Genomic DNA, 16,727 nt, shown 5'->3' with positions numbered 1-16,727 from the left:
TCAATTTTACAATTAGCAATACATTAACAATTACAATTTAGCAATTACACTCTGTTTTTTTAATAAAAATTGTATATATTGATAACACCATTTTCCCTGTATGACACACTGAAAATTTTTCATTCCATAGAATCCTGACATTTCATAGGTGTTGCTACTAAAAAAATTCCATTAAATCAAATAGACAAATTTGAAAAGAGGGCAATAAAAAATTAAATGCTAGGTAGTTTTAGGTTTTACTTACAAAAAAGTAAATCTTAATATTTACTTCCTCGTGTGACCTAATATATAAATAACAAATATTTAAATATCACGGACAATATATCGAAATAATCTTAATTACTTATATGTTATCTTTTAGCTGTCATCACTTTGAACCTTTTTGATGAATTAAAATGTTGTTTTAACTTGTGTCTTTTTTACTGTTTGTGATGAAAAGCGACGTTGTTTTCACTAGCCGTTAAACCATTTTTTTAGATTCAAACAGATTTTAGATTCGAAACGCAACTTAGTGCGATTTTTACACACACTTCATAGTTGGAGCAATCGTTTCTAAATCTCAACCATAATGTCATTAAATCCAGTTCTGCGTGGGTACCAAATACTATAGTTATATAGTATATCCTAGGTTTTCCAAAAACAACCTTTTTGGTCAGAAATATTTCCTAGAATAGAAATCAAAACTCAAACCTAACCATATTCAAAAAATTATTAGCCTCAAATACAATATATTGTCTTTATGTTATGTGGTCCCCACTGTATTACTAATATTTCTATTTATCTAATTACTATTTCTTTACCTTGTTAAAGTAAACCATTTGTTTACGTAGTAATAAGTTATTATTAATTAGTTCGTTCCACTTAATGTATCCCTACTCTTAATAAAACCACAGAACCCAAACCTTAGTATCAAGTCTCGATCCTTTGAAAGACACTTATATTTCACATTCCCACTTGAACGCTAGTTTTTGTAAACATAATTTTAAATAAAGTTTTAGTTAGTTTAAAAACAAGGTTTTGTCACTGCCTCATAACATTTATAATACCCATGTAACAATAAAAATGAATGAAGGTGTTAAATAACAATGAACTTACATTGGCATTTATAATTTTATTATACTCATTGTTTAAGTCTTCGCCATTTCCTTCAATTTTCACTTTTACCTTTGCCTGTGTTGGATCAGCCAGAAGGACTCCAACGGTCGACGACTGAAATACTACCTACATTTTGTTAAAAAAGTCCCGAACTTAAATAATTAAAAGTCTGCAATTTGATAAGAATCTTTGATTTGAATGTTATTTAAGAAAAATAATATAGTGAAAAATCCGTTCATCAAGTATTTTTCTTAAGACTGTTTGAAACTCCTACAACCAGAAACAATAACTGTTTTGCTGGGAGTCGAACCTATCGAACAGCGAATAGAACGTTAAATATGTAAACATACAGAGGCGCACAGAGGCGGTCTTCATTGTGGTTAGAGCGCGGCCACTCGATGCGGTGCGTTGCCGGTCTTTTAAATCGTTATGCTCGCTACTTACTTGATTAGATTGCACTTTTAAATTTCCACTTGGTGTTGGTTTGAAAGGAAAAGTCGCATTTTTCTGATGTAATGTATCATTTGAACTGCATGTACTACAAAAATAATTTATTTTACAATAAAAAAAAAAATAGTTTATCTACGCTATCTACATAAAGTCTTGCAGAGGGTATCTTGGAAAAACATGTGAAACCCTAGTGTTCTCCAAGAACTCAGTGTCTATGTACCAACGGGATATGTGCGAAGGCCCAGATTGTTTGCGATACCAGGGGCATGAACCAGTCTTTTGCACAGACGCCACTTAAGAAAGACGTTGTGCTTACTAAATGCTGTCTGTCGACTTTTCTTGGATTCAACCTACTTCCCATTTTCCCAAGCACGGAAAGCTGGTGTCTATTTTTGGCACAAGAAATGTTAGTTTTCTAACGATGTTATCCTTCGCTGTTCAAGTTAGTTTTAATGTTATATAGGAAAATAAATTTTAGCAGTGTATTGACCGTTGCTTGTCACTTCCGTATTACTGCTTACTGAATATTTAATTATGTATGTATATATAACCTCGACATATCAGTTTCAGTTGGTTCTCCATAAGTATAATCCAATCGTGACGCATACACTTCTGGATTCATGTCGATCTTTCTTTTCATTTTCCTTCAAAAATATACAATCAAATGTTAATTGTTGAACTATGACATGGCAACACAATACAATAATTATGCTTAACATATCGGAAGATCATTGTCGCCTGTTTAGTGATTATATACTTTCGTTTGACACGACTTTGTTTTTTGATTTATACACAACATTTTCTAATATTTCCGAAATGTTAAATAACTAGATTTTGATGATTTGGTGATACATAAGATTGTGTTTTGTTGGCTAGATATTTATATAGGTAGGTTAGATTGAATAAAATATATAAAAAACTAGCGTTAGTTAGGTAGTTGCTAGGTTTTAATTCTATACGTCATAAATCATACATTTCTAAAATAGGAACAAGAGGCTCTCGTACATTGTATATTAAGTTTTTATATCGATCAAATTATCGCCTTGAAAAGTATGGCCAGATGGTCCATGGTGTGATGGAAATTTAGGGATGAGGCCTGGCCAGCCGGGGACGTCAACTCAACTCGTCAAAAACGACGATGTTTTTACATGAAGGCTTATACTTACTTCCCTTTGAAATTCCAAGACATGTGCGGTGTCTCAATCAAACATCTAGAATATCTCTCCAACGTATCGCCCGAACAATCGTAGTCTATATGGGGGTCCGTCGGGTACAGACAGCTATTTTTATTATTAAAGAAATCGAAAGCTGAAAGGTTCGTACAGTTTATAAGTTAGTATAATTTTACAAACGCGAGGGTCTTTATATGGACGGTATAATAAGAAATAAATTGTCTTTTATTAACATAACTTTTACACATTTAAAGAAAAACACTTTTAACGGATTATAGTTATGTATTATTGTATTTAAACTTATAATTATTTGTACATAATTTTCGTCGATGGAGTCGATACCAACTCCGGGGAAATAAATACAGATAACACAACATTTTCTGCAGCTGTAATACTTTTTGACATTTAACACCTTTGTCTTCAGTCACCGTGACCACGCACGCTGTAAAGCACGCGAAACGTCGGTTTAAATTTAAAATTATGTACAAATAATTATAAGTTTAAATACAATAATACATAACTATAATCCGTTAAAAGTGTTTTTCTTTAAAAGAAATAAATTCCTAAAATGTATATATATATATATATGTATAAATAATAAGAACTTTTTTGATACACGACTAACTTTTTTTTAATCGCTCAACTAAACATGAACATTATTTTGAGACACCTGTTATATAAATATTATACATATATGCATGGCTTCACAGCAGTTAAGTTGGGTGGCGGTTCTTTGTTATATTTCGGAAATACATCTGTATAATACTATATTACACTATAACGTGATTTTTAATTTATCCATTATTTTACCAGTTTATTCGTTACAACAATACTTAACTACTATTGAGCATATTTATATAAAGGTTGTAGGTTTGATCCCCAGCTGCTGCTACCAATGGAATTTAAAGAGAAGGAGAAGAGTCAGGAGGCTGATCAATTTCTTGCCTATAAGATTGACAAATGCTCATGAAACAGATTAACAAATCTACCTAAAGACCTAAATAGGTTCTAAGCACCACTGATTTATTTTAATTTATTTAAATTACTTTTGAATCTCTTAATTCTTGTCCCATGTATATATTCTTGTCCTTGTATAGATTCTTCCTAGTATTTAAAAAATGCATTAGTAGGTTCCGATTGTATTGTTAACTTGTAAACGTATAAAGAAGATTCTTTGACCTTCCCCTATATTTGGACTATCGGAGATAAGAGTTTGTAATAGATTCAATTATCAAAATCACTTACAATAATCACTCGTTTTGGTTAAATCGGACAAAGAATTGCTTCTATGAATTTTTGGTCTTATAATTATTTGATAATGTTCGTGAACTTGTCTAAAGTGTTTATGTCTTCGCCGTACTTCGCTACCACTTCTGAAAATTACATAGTTTGAAACAATGATTGTCTGTCAGTGTACAAGCATCTGCAAACTAATTATATTAAAAAGCGCATTTTTATATAGAACAGGGGCACAGCGAGCAGAGTCACTTGATGTTAAGACATACGTCTCCACGGACGGCCAGACATGTGAATGCATTGCCGGCTTTTAAAAAAATAATACGCTCTTTTCTAAGTTTTCTTTTGGCAAACCTCCGCGAAAAATTTGTTACGATTCGTTGGAATTGCGCGTATTTTGAACTTAGAAAACAGCAAGGCGCTATAATAATGTTTTTGATCCTTACTTTTGCTGGAATATATATATTAAATATATAATATACATATTAGAATTTGCCTGTAAGGAGATATACCAAATATATATTTACTTTTGAAAATTACATCTAGTACTCTTCCTCTTTGCATTTGAAATATCGTCGGTGTCGTTTATCTGAAGAAAAAACTAGACAATTATTATCAATTAGTTTAAACCTATATTCGGCTAGCCTAGTGCGTTTATAGAACGCTTCTGGAATGCGTAAATCGTGCGTTCGACTCGAGTGAATACGAAAATGTACCGGAAAAACTTTAAACACTAAAATCGATACGGTACAGATGACTCACCAGCTGTAAAAATATCTATATCAGAAAACAATCTAATCAGAGATTTAATAAATGTATTGATATAGAATTCGGATATTAACGTACCTTTTCTAAACTGACACTCTTTTGCATTTCAAATTCATCGAAAGAGTAATATAAAAACATATAACATAATGTTGTAAGAATGTTTTTTAATGAAACTAAAAGAGCCCTAACCTCGTGTAAAATTTTTGACAGATTGAAGTTTTCGCGTAACTCTGTTTATGTCAAATGATTCAAAAAGGTTTTATATGTTTTTCTTCTTCAACGACGTCAAACACAAAGGAGGCTTAATAGGCAATCGGACATGCTATTTTTTACATGTAAAACAACGCAGATTTTTGATTTTTTCGTTTTATGAGGAATGAAGAAGCATGTTTGTGTTTTATTGAAACCTATTTTTTGCAAAATAAAAGTCGTACATATTAGATAGAACATTTTATAAAATAATACTATGTGTGATGTAGACTTAATAAATAAATGTTTCCTGTTAAGATTTAATGGAAAAAAAAGCTTTGTAAATTAATTCATACAATATTTTTTATTTTACATACACTACGTTAATAAAAATAAATTTAAGATTTGTTTGTATTTTAGTATTTATTTCACCCCTTTTATGGTAAAAGCTCCCTTCATGTTCTTCCATTTCTCTTTGTCTTGAACAATATTCATCCAGTTTTTCCCGCTAATTCTATTACGTCATCCGTCCATGTTTTTTTTGTCGTCCTATACATCTCTTTTCACCAGGTCCAGTCCATTTTGTTGTTTTAAGTCTTATCTTTTATTATATTAATGTTTATTAATACTTAAAATTAAACTATATGTATTTATTTAAAAGTAATTAAGTAAATTTTATATTAATTGGTACAAGTATTTTTGGACAAAGTACATGAGAGTGATAAAGACAAACACGTTCTAGTGACGTCATGAATATATCACCTGAGTCCTGGGGGCAGAGGCTAGGACAAGGTTGTACTAGGGGCGTACACCCTTGTCCTATTAACCCTGAAGTCTTGGAACATAGGCGTACACGGGGCCAGGACTAGAACTCTGTATTTATTATAGAAACAAAGTCAGTATAGTTAAATATAATAGTTCACTTTTCGATCACACACTCTGCGACACTGCACCTGAGATCCTAGGGTGGGATTCAGATACGATACTTAGCGCATACTATGACTTCTATCATCCATCTGTGGGATACGGGGTTGTATTTGGAGCAGTTCAATAAAAAAAATGTTACAACAACGAGTTATTTTCATATTGAAGTGAAATGGATTCCGTCAAGCATTTTAAGATTAAGGCAAGCGAAGCTTATTATAATTCTATATATTATGCAACAATGAACAATGAAATAACTTATTTTATTGTTGTTCTTAGCTATATATTGGTACCATTCAATCGTTAGCATCAGTTTTCGTGAAGGCAGTACTGACAGTAAGAGTATCAGAAGAAATTCAGTTCTTGCTTAAGTTAAAATAGTGCAACTATTTAACAACTGAATTTTCTATACATACTTATTTCAAAACGTATTGAATAGACATACCTTTTGAGATTGTATAACGAATTGACATTGAGCCGCTAAAATAAACGCTCAATTCATTAGAAATATGTACTATAAAATACCTTAAAAGAAAACTACACATCCTAACTCCTCAGAAGTTCCGGGATAATCGCTAAAATTTAGATTATTTACATTAGTCAACATTTCGGTTTGCATTGCGTGACCAGTGTCAGACATCGCAGAGTACACAGTAAACCACTCGACTATGTAAATAATTCGGATTTATCTATTAAACATTTATTAAGAAACTCTTTAAATTATCCATAGAAACGTATGTATTTTTACATCTCGCAAGGTTTTTAGCAAAACATTGTGAAGTCCGGTCCGGTCCACATCACAAAACACTTTCTTTTGCAAACTAGCGAACTGTGGAATTGACTCCGGGTGGGGGCCTTTCCTTTCACGTCCAACTGTTTAAAGAAATAGATACTGTTCCTACAAAGCTCGGCCTACTAAAGGCCCATGGGCTGCAATGATTAACCAAATGCAATGAAAACCCTTTTTGGGCGTCCCGTACGCTCGCTTGTTCCCCGTACTATAACAAAAAATAAACTTGGTATTAATTTATATCTGCGGTTCCTTGAACAAGCCTTTTTTAGGAACACTTAAAATAAATTCAAGTAAGTAAACTGTGTTACCATTAAATACCGCATATGGTTGCCAGGTCATTACAGGATTCGAGTGACTCTTTACCGAATGACTTCGAAGTTATAAACAAATATTAACTACAGGAAATGATTACACATTACACGAATATTATCAACATTAACTGATATATTCGCCGAATGATAAGGTTTTTACGAGCACATAGTTGTACCAAAGCGCCATAACCAAAATATATTTAATGACGTAATACATATATATTTGGATTTCTCACATATATAAACTAGTGAACAGGAATTTGTGCAGACAGTAAGATTTCGCATTGCTCGTAGACGTGTTTTTAAGGAGTTATTGAAGTGAGTTTTCTATGATTATGTTTTAAAGTGTTAATAATTTAAGTCGTCAGATAAATTGAACCAGTGTAGAGAAACTGTATTATTAAAGCAATACGTATAAAATAAGTTTGGTAGATGAAGTTCTTCATATCTCTTGGAATTAAAAATTAAAAACTTTATTCGTGACATATTTCTGTCAAAATTCATATATCGCTAGTCCCCACACTAGGGATCCTAATTCTATTGTGAGGTACAATTTTTCCGTGGTACATGATGCAATGTACCAATATGCGGTAAGGTAAGGTGTTGGCCTAGTCACTAGTGGTATCAGCGTGTGTTTATTTGTTCACTCGCTTGTCCGATGAAGGAAATCATCGTGAGAAAATTCAATCACTGATCACTTGCCTATTACAATTAATCCCAAACAGTTACAGAAATTTAGGCCCAGACAGAGAATAGTTCTTGCGACACTGTTTTTGATACTACGATGCGCGATCGATTTTACTATCTTGATGATATATCGAGAAGGGTTGAAATTTATTATCCATTTATTCAAACGATATCAAAATACTTTGAATAACGTCAAATAAACGAACTTTATTATTATTTTTATATACTAATAAGTTAATCTTTGAAATGTTGTTCATTTGATTGAATAATTAATAAATGTCGTATAATATTTTAAGTTACCATTTGATGCATGGTATTATACTTAAAACTAATGTGTGAAAGATCCACATTAGTTCGCTCGATGAATAATTATCGCACAGGGATCAAACATTCCGGATTCGTTTTAAATTTCTATTAATAACATATTATATATATAACTAAATAGTTAAATTATATTTACTTCCAACACATTAATATACAGAATTTACAATAATTAATTAATACAGCAAGAAAATGCTGCCAGCATTAAATGTACATTGCCATATCGGCAAAACTTATACTTTGTAAATAAATAAAAGTAAAACTTATCTGTACGCTAAATATAAGATATTTTTACAATCAATATTATTGTCATGTTAACAGCTATAAAGTTATTGTTTAAAACAAACTTTAGGTAAAGACCGAATGACGATTCTTGCGGTCGAATTGTGTTTAGGCTGAAAATGAGATACGGGAATTTAGTGATAACGGTGCAACTGGCCTAATTTGTTATGAATAATTGACTTTTGAAACCTTGAAATGTTATATAGGTGGATATGTTTTTTTTAGTCTTGTTTATCCAAGAAAAATATATAATAACACAATTTGTAAAAAAGACAAGGCTTGGAACTCAGTTCTGGCGTAAAAAGTTCTGTTCCATGTTCCATTCTATGTCACTGTAAGATTTAAACTAACAACATCTATTTACAGAATCTATTTATTTATAAAATATTTTTATTATTGTCAGGATCAGGTTTTAAGTTAGCCAATTACCTAATTTAGCAGATATATACAAATAACATGGAGCTCATTTTCCTTTGCAATATTAATCGAAAAGATTGTTGTCTAACACCACAATTTATTACAGAAATGTCTGACGAACAAGTGCAGCAAGTAGAGATGACAGAGGAGGAACGAAAAGTTGAAGAGGCGGTTGACAGCGAAAACACAACAGAACCTTCAAATCCGAATTTCACGAATGTCGTCGTTACGCCCCCAAATTGTCCAAAGGGATTCCAGAGGGGGGCGGACGGTGTGTGCCGAGAAGTATTCTAAAATCACCATTTAAATCCCTGTTAGTCTCTCCGTAGGCGATGGATCTAATTATCTAACTATCTAGGATAATAATCCCTTGTTTAGATTAATGCTTGTTGTCTGATGATGTTTTGATGTTGAAATTCAATTCGAATATTGTCCTGTCTCAATTTTTTGTATTAATTTTTGTATAACTAAGAAATTTAGTTTCTAATAGCGATTCATAATAACGATTAGGGCTTATAATTAATATCTATGTTAACTGTGATCTTATAGTATTTAGTTTGCGAAATTGCATTAGCATAATAATAAAGGTTTCCAAATATGTGTTTATTTACTTTAGTTGTTAATAGAAAAGGTAAATACTTTATATGTTGTGCCATATAAAATTTTTTAACATCATATATTTCGATACTTTCAATTAACCACAATACTTGGAACAAGGCGAAGTACCAGATAACTTATACTTAATCCGAACAATTCATAGGAGTTGTTAACCAACCAAGTCGACTTAGGTTCAAGAATAGAGCGTACCAATTCTTAAAAGGCCGGCAACGTATAAAAATTAACGCACGCGAACCCTCTGGCATTGAGGGGCGGTATCACTTAACATCAGGTGAGCTTCCTGCCCGTTTGCCCCCTGTTCTATATAAAAAAAAAACTTGACAAGATTTCTTGCTGCTTCTCCAAAGTTTTAATATTTTAATCGATCTAAGTAAAAATACATAAACATTCTTCAGGAATTACAGAATTAGGGATATTTCCTTATATGACACATAAATGGAGATGTTATAATTGTACACTATTTTGAACATGTATCAAATTCGAATTCCATAAAATTTTTGTAATGAATAAATATTCTTCTGACTACATACGCAGATGTACTCAGATTATGAAACCGTAAAATTTATGAAATGTTAGCTGGGGCGCGATAGGGGATTCATAGTGACGTCATGAAAAATAATTGTATGAACACTGATGAATATACAATATAAACACAGACAGAAGATAACGATCGCACACCTGCGAAGCTCCACTCGTTGGCTTCACCAAAAGTAAGTACGCGTTGTCACTAAATATTTTTATTATTAATTAAAACATTAAATGTCCTCAAAAACAATTTGTGGGCTTTTTTTAAGAGGTCTACAATAAAAGTGGGCTTGCGATGCTGGATTAACAAATAACCAACTTGGCTAATTTAAGGATTCTTAAATCTAAGTAAAACTTTAATAAGAGTGTAGCGACCTATTGGACGTTATCGGAAATGAGAATGTTATGTGACAATTTTTGAGTGTGGGAAAAAGTAAAGGACTTTTTTTGGCTTAAAGTGTGCGATGATTGCTATACGCGCTTCTAATTATGAACTAAAATGTATATATTATGTAATTTATCTAATGTTAGGTTACCTCACGGCTCGTTTTTTAAAGTGAAACTTCTTTAGAATAGTTTAGATTTTAAACCGGATGCAACGGAAAAAGCGACAGAAATATAAATTCATAAGATTTAACGTGGTGGATAATCAGATAGATAGAGAAACTTCTTTAGAATCGTTGTGATGTCAAACCGGATGCAACGGAAAAAGTGACAGTAAAAAGAGACAGAACATAAGCTCATAAGATTTAACGTGGGAGAAAATGAGATAGGAGGCATCAGCCTAATTTTACTGCCGCTTTTTCATTTTATTTAATTTCAAACTTTCGTTGTTTTAGTTTTTGGCATATTATAGCCATATTTTGCCATATAAGATTTATATAAAGTTTATAAATTAAAATTTAACATTCATCAAAAGTTTAATACATTTCGATAATGAAAAATGTTTAATTTTTATATGATTAAATATAAAAACTTTGTTGTTGATGGTTTCACTTCTACCACGTGAGAATTGCACATATGTTTTTTTTTATTTGCAAAATATGTATATATACAGTACTTGTGATTTTAGGATCGATCCAATAATTTTCCAGTTTATTAGTTACATTAATACAATAAATCACGATTGAGACAACACTTCTCATGGAGACAACCCTTCTGCCTGGGGCGTTTTCTCAATGATTCTCATCCCTGAGATTGAAGGTCGATCCCCGGCTGTGCAATAGAACCAATGGAATTTCTTTTTTCACCCTCAAACGGTGAAGAAAAACATTGCGCGAAAACCAGTTTGATTAAGACCCCAAAAATTCGACGCATATCAGGCACATGATGCTGATCACCAACTTGCCTATCAACTTGACAAATGATCATGAAACAGATTAAGAAATCTGAAACCAAGACCTTAAAAGGTTCTAAGCGCCACTGATATATTTTTATTTATTTAAATTACGTTTGAGCTTATTTTTTGGCCCATTAATATTTAATTTATTCTTCCTACTATTTATAAAATCCGTTGGTAGGTTCCGATTGTAGGGTAAATTTGTATACACCTTCTTTGACCTTCCCCTATACTTGCACTATCGGAGATAAGAGATTATCGACAGCAAACAAACACTCCAGTTTTGTTAATAAATGCTTAATTAAAATCGTTTTGGTTAAATCGGATAAAGAGTCGCTTCTATGCATTTTTAGTTTTATATTTATTTCATAATGATAGTGAACTTGTCTAGTGTTTATGTCCTTATGTCCTAATAAGCTCTTTTGTTTTTTTTTTTGGTGTTTGCTAAAATTCGAGATATTTTGTTACGATTGGTTGGAATAGTTCGTATTTTAAACCTATGAAATAGCGCTGTAATAATCTATGTTTTTTATCCTTACTTCTGCTGGAAAATATATAAATACATGTTTCAAACGTAGTAATTAGCTATATTAGAATTTGTATGTACGAAAATGTACCAAATATATATTTACTTTTGAAAAATACATCAATGGAGTAGGCTAGTGCGCTAGACGCTTCTGGAACGTGTGAAGCCTACTACCATACTAGAAAATGAACAAAATTATATGGTACAGACAAATAAAACTATCTATGACAAAGAAGATGAGATTCGAGATCCTTCGATGGAACGAGATTTAGTTATTTTTATATTTAATTTGTATTATCATATTTAATATTAATAAGTTTTAACTTTGACAGTGTGACCTGACTCCAGCTCCGCTCTTGTTAAAAGCTAATTAAAAATTTAAAGATTGAATTTTGAATTAGGTTTTAACAATGATGATGATGCGAATATCATCATAATATCAGAGTTTTATCATTTTTATTCCGTCAATAGGGTATAATACTATATTGTATTTCGAGCGGATCAATTCTAAAAAACATGTTTCACTAGATAGTACATACATGTTACATAATAATTATTTTAATATTGAAGTGAAAGAAATTCCGTCAAGCAATTTAAGATTAAGGCAAGCGAAACTTATTATAATTCTATATATTATGCATCAATGAACAATGAAATAATCTTATTTTAATGTTGTTTCAGCTATATATTGGTACCATTCTGGTGTTAACATCAGTTCTCGAGAAGGCAGTACAGACAGTAAGAGCTTTTATATTCTATAACAGGTAAGTTTTTGAAATATATCAGAAATATTGTACTATTTTAACTAAAGTATTATTTTGTCTCTTCCTATCGGAGAAGAGACGAAAGAGTTAAAAGAGTATCATTGGACTGATCTAGATTATTTATTTTTTAGATAAGACTTGGGTAGGGCAAATAAAATCGCATTTTTTTCCGAATCAAAAATCAATAACAAATAAATTATTATTTTTTCCTAAGTTAAAATTTCACAATTGCTCATCTTTTTTCAGTATCAATAACAGGTTATATAATTTCCATCATAAACATAATTATTAACAATTTTTGTGTTCTGTTCAAAAGAGTCAATTAAATGACGTCTTGAAAACCTGACAGTCCTTTCCGGAAGCGGCACCTGCACAGACCTTTAAAGGCATGACCTCTGAGCCAGCCATCTTTCTACTCGTGACGTCACACAACGTCACCGCCCCGGTCACATTCGAGAAAGCATGACTTCTCCGGCTTTCCAGTTAATTAAACTTCTAAATTCTAGTGCACATGTCACGAATCTCTATTCCTACGGGTTCAACACGCTTAGAAAGCAGCTTAGAAAGCAGGCCTAGAAATGACCTACCATAAGACAGCAAGTACAAAATTTAATATAGGATCACTAGAATACATTCAAACAAGTAAACTATGTTACCAATATACCCCGCGTAGATAAAGTTGCCAGTTCATTACAGGATTACAGCATTATTAACTAAGTCTTCAACAAATTACTCCGAAGTAGAATAAATAGAGGAAATGATTACACAAATATTATCAACATTTACTGATTTATTCGCCGAACGATGACAGAAATATACTTGTGACAAAATTCTTAGTCTTAAAATTATTCCATAGTAAATAGTTCATGAACCACCTACCATAATACTTACAAGTGTTGTCCTAGTGGTATCAGCATGAGATTAACATTCGCGCTCGTGCGTTGAAGCAAAACCTGAGGAAATTCATGCTTTAAACCCAAAAAATACACGACATGTGTCCGACACAGAGGGTTGCCTAATACAATTGTATTTCCCACTTTATCCCAAACCGATACAGAAATCTGAGACCCAGACTCTCTTACACCACCTATCAAGCTGGAGACCGTCAGAAAGGAAAGTAGCGGTATTGTCTGTCACGACAGGTTCGTGAGCGTCATTGAGCAATAAGAAAGCGTGGAGCTTTCAGTGACGGAGGAGGAAACAGGAATTGTATAGCGGTATTTAAAATTACTAGCGGCTGCCGTGTGCGACTGTCATCCCTGATGACGTAGGGTCCCCGGTTGTGCACCAATGGACTTTCGTTCTATTTGCGCATTTAACATGTTCGAACGGTGAAGTAAAGCATGGTGAGAAAACCTTGACTTAGACTCAAAAATTAACGGTGGGCGTCAGACACAGGAGGCTGATCACCCACTTGCCTATTAGATTAACAAATGCTCATGAAACAGATACCGATATCTGAGGCCCAGACCTAACAGGTTGTTGCGATACTATTTCAATATTGCACGACTATATTATTTATTGTCACGATGCAGCGAATCACAAAGAGTTGAAATATATCATCCATTTATCCAAACTACATCAAAATACTTTGAATAACGTCTAATCAACGAACCTTTTTTTAATATTATTCCCTATGTTTAAATTTCTTTTTAAATATTGTATATTTGGTTCAATAACTAATAAATGTCCTATTTTCTAAGTAAGCATTTTACTCGTATTTGATATATATTCTAGCTCATCTCTATTCTTCATCGCTCAACGAATAAGTATCGCAATACAGAGAAGAAAGTCCATCACAACGGGCAAACTTTTAAAATTTGTTTTAACTTTCTATTAAAAAAATTGTTTAATAGTTAAATTATATTTATTTCAGAAAAATTATGTCCGTTTGCCCCCTGTTCTATAAAAAAAAATCAAAATCAAGACAAAATCTTATACTGACGCTCTAAATAATAATATATTGAAATAAATAGATTGTGGCAGATATATCGAAATTATATGTATGGAGGCTTTGAAATATTGGACTTAAATATTGTTGTCTGATATCGAGTTTCATTACAGAAATGTCTGACGAACCAGTTCAGCAAGCAGAGATGACAGAGGAGGAACCAAAAGCTGAAGAGGCGAGTGACAGCGAAAACGCAACTGAACCTGCAAATCCGATATTAACTAGTGTCGTCGTTACACCCCCAAATTGTCCAAAAGGAACCAAGAGGGATGTCGACGGTGTGTGTCGACGCGTTTGGTGATTTTACCATTTAAATCCCCGTTAAAGTCGCTCAATAGACGCTGAATCTAATTATCTCACTATCTAGGATAATATTCCTTTGTTTAGATTCATGTTTATCGTCTATGTTGTCTGATAATGTTTTAATGTGTAAATTTTATTCGAATATTGTCCTTTCTCAATTGATTGTATTACATTTATTTATAATTTTGAAATTTTGTTTCGAATTGTGTTTGGTAAAAATAACGATTTATGTTTATAATTGATATTTATGTTAACTGCTGAAACTGATCTTAAATATTATGTATTTGCGAAATTGCATTAGTGTAATAAATGTTTTCAAATTTATCTATTTTCTTAATAGTTTATTCGGTGACTCATATAAATATTTGTTAGCAATATATATTGCGATACTTTTATTTGTCCATAATACTTGGAACAAGGCTGAAGTACCAGATAACTTATCTATGTATATCAGTTAGTGCACTCCACTAGCTTCCGCCTGCTGTTTTACTCTTCACATCACGTGGAACTTGACAAGATTATAGAATTGGGGAACCTTACTATAAATCTGTTTAAGTTCTTACAGACTAACGCAGACTTCATAATATGGAAGCTATTTCCTTATATGACACATAAATGGAGATTATATACTTATTTCAGTACACTATTTTGAAAATATATCAAGTACGACTTCCAATAAATGTTTCTAAAGAAATGTTAAATTATTATGCACCAAATTTGAGGTCGACCAAGCATCATAAAATATCGCCTCTTTGTCGCCATTTAACTGCAGTAATTAAGCAAAAGAGCATCACGACATTCACCAAAGACCGCGCCAAGCGGAAGTGGAGGAGTAGGAAATAGAGAAGAGTGTGCGTTTGTTTAAAATTGGAATCTGCAAGGTCTACGAGGGAACGAATTCATGCTCATTGATGATGTGTAGAAGTCATCTTTAAAAAAAAACACACACACTACTATATAAAATATGACCACATCTCAGCCCCTGATCTTCTAAGACTTAATGACTTGTATTTTGCTATAATTATTTTATTTATATGTTTATTTACGTGGTGACATGCATGATCGTCGGTAATGAGAAATTCTAACTTGTCTAGTACTTAATGAATTTTATTCGGTTATGTACGACAATGGCTACCTAATCCTACTTCACCTTTCACGCCTCATATATCCTATATGTTAACCACATTCCATTCATCTGTATCCTTGTCATAACGTCCTCTTTTAACCCATGCTAGACTGACTATATTACTATTTTAGTACCGAATCATTATATCGAACCGGTGAACAAAGTCTTAAAGCGAAATCTATTTTTTTTTCAGGAAAAATAAAAGAAGGTAATGATTATCAATACCTTAAACTGTATCAACTTTTATGATTATTACGTACAATCTAAATTTAAAGTATCTTTATGGTTGTCGCTATCTATTTCAGGAAAGTAAAACCTATTTTGCCTAAAAAAATCCGTAGAATAAAGAGATTTCATATTTGATGGTAAAATGTTTTGCAATAATTCGGAAAAAAATACAGTTACAGTACATCACCGAAGGAAGTCAAAATAAAAGAAAATATTAAAACAGTCTAGCTAAATCACAATGTGCAATTTGTATGCATAAAGAATGTATTATTTTTAACTTTCTACTTTTCATTACGTCTTGTTTTTCTCTAAAATATGGCCCAAAATAACTTCTACACTAAATTCTTATGACTCTACATACACAGATGTTCTCTTATGAAACAGTAAAATTCCTGGGAAAGCTAAATAGCTATATATATAAATATATATATAATAGCTATGGGTTAGCTGAGAAGCGCTAAATGATTCATAATGACGTCATGGAAATCAATTGTGTAAACAGTGTCGAATATAAACACAGACAGAAGATAACGACCGCACATGTGCAAATCTCCACTCCTTAGCTTGACCAAAAGTAAGTACGCCTTGTCACTATATATTTTTATTATTAATTAAAGCATAAAATGTTTTCAAAAACAATTTACAAACAAAATATTCTTAAAACAATTTGTGCGCCTGTTTCTTTAAGAGGTCTTCAATAAA

General features: G+C 32.1%; 4 long non-coding RNA genes across 4 annotated transcripts; 2 read left to right on the top strand and 2 right to left on the bottom strand.

Annotated features, from left to right (window-relative positions):
- Window positions 1-2,099: 2,099 nt before the first annotated feature.
- On the bottom strand, window positions 2,100-4,084 carry LOC123689563. Its single transcript, XR_006750519.1, has 3 exons — window positions 3,963-4,084; window positions 2,712-2,853; window positions 2,100-2,189 (listed from the first exon to the last, which is right to left on the bottom strand). It is a non-coding gene; the product is annotated as an uncharacterized LOC123689563 (long non-coding RNA).
- A 2,417-nt stretch (window positions 4,085-6,501) lies between these two features.
- Window positions 6,502-7,033, bottom strand: LOC123689547. Its single transcript, XR_006750490.1, has 2 exons — window positions 6,936-7,033; window positions 6,502-6,832 (listed from the first exon to the last, which is right to left on the bottom strand). It is a non-coding gene; the product is annotated as an uncharacterized LOC123689547 (long non-coding RNA).
- A 71-nt stretch (window positions 7,034-7,104) lies between these two features.
- On the top strand, window positions 7,105-9,243 carry LOC110995572. Its single transcript, XR_002600260.2, has 2 exons — window positions 7,105-7,256; window positions 8,752-9,243. It is a non-coding gene; the product is annotated as an uncharacterized LOC110995572 (long non-coding RNA).
- A 576-nt stretch (window positions 9,244-9,819) lies between these two features.
- LOC110995573 lies at window positions 9,820-14,947 on the top strand. Its single transcript, XR_002600261.2, has 3 exons — window positions 9,820-9,973; window positions 12,335-12,417; window positions 14,482-14,947. It is a non-coding gene; the product is annotated as an uncharacterized LOC110995573 (long non-coding RNA).
- The last annotated feature ends 1,780 nt before the right edge of the window (window positions 14,948-16,727 follow it).

The sequence above is a fragment of the Pieris rapae genome, chromosome 11 (assembly GCF_905147795.1).
Source record: "Pieris rapae chromosome 11, ilPieRapa1.1, whole genome shotgun sequence".
Taxonomy (NCBI): Eukaryota; Metazoa; Arthropoda; class Insecta; order Lepidoptera; family Pieridae; genus Pieris; species Pieris rapae.
This window is presented reverse-complemented; position numbering and strand designations above follow the sequence as displayed.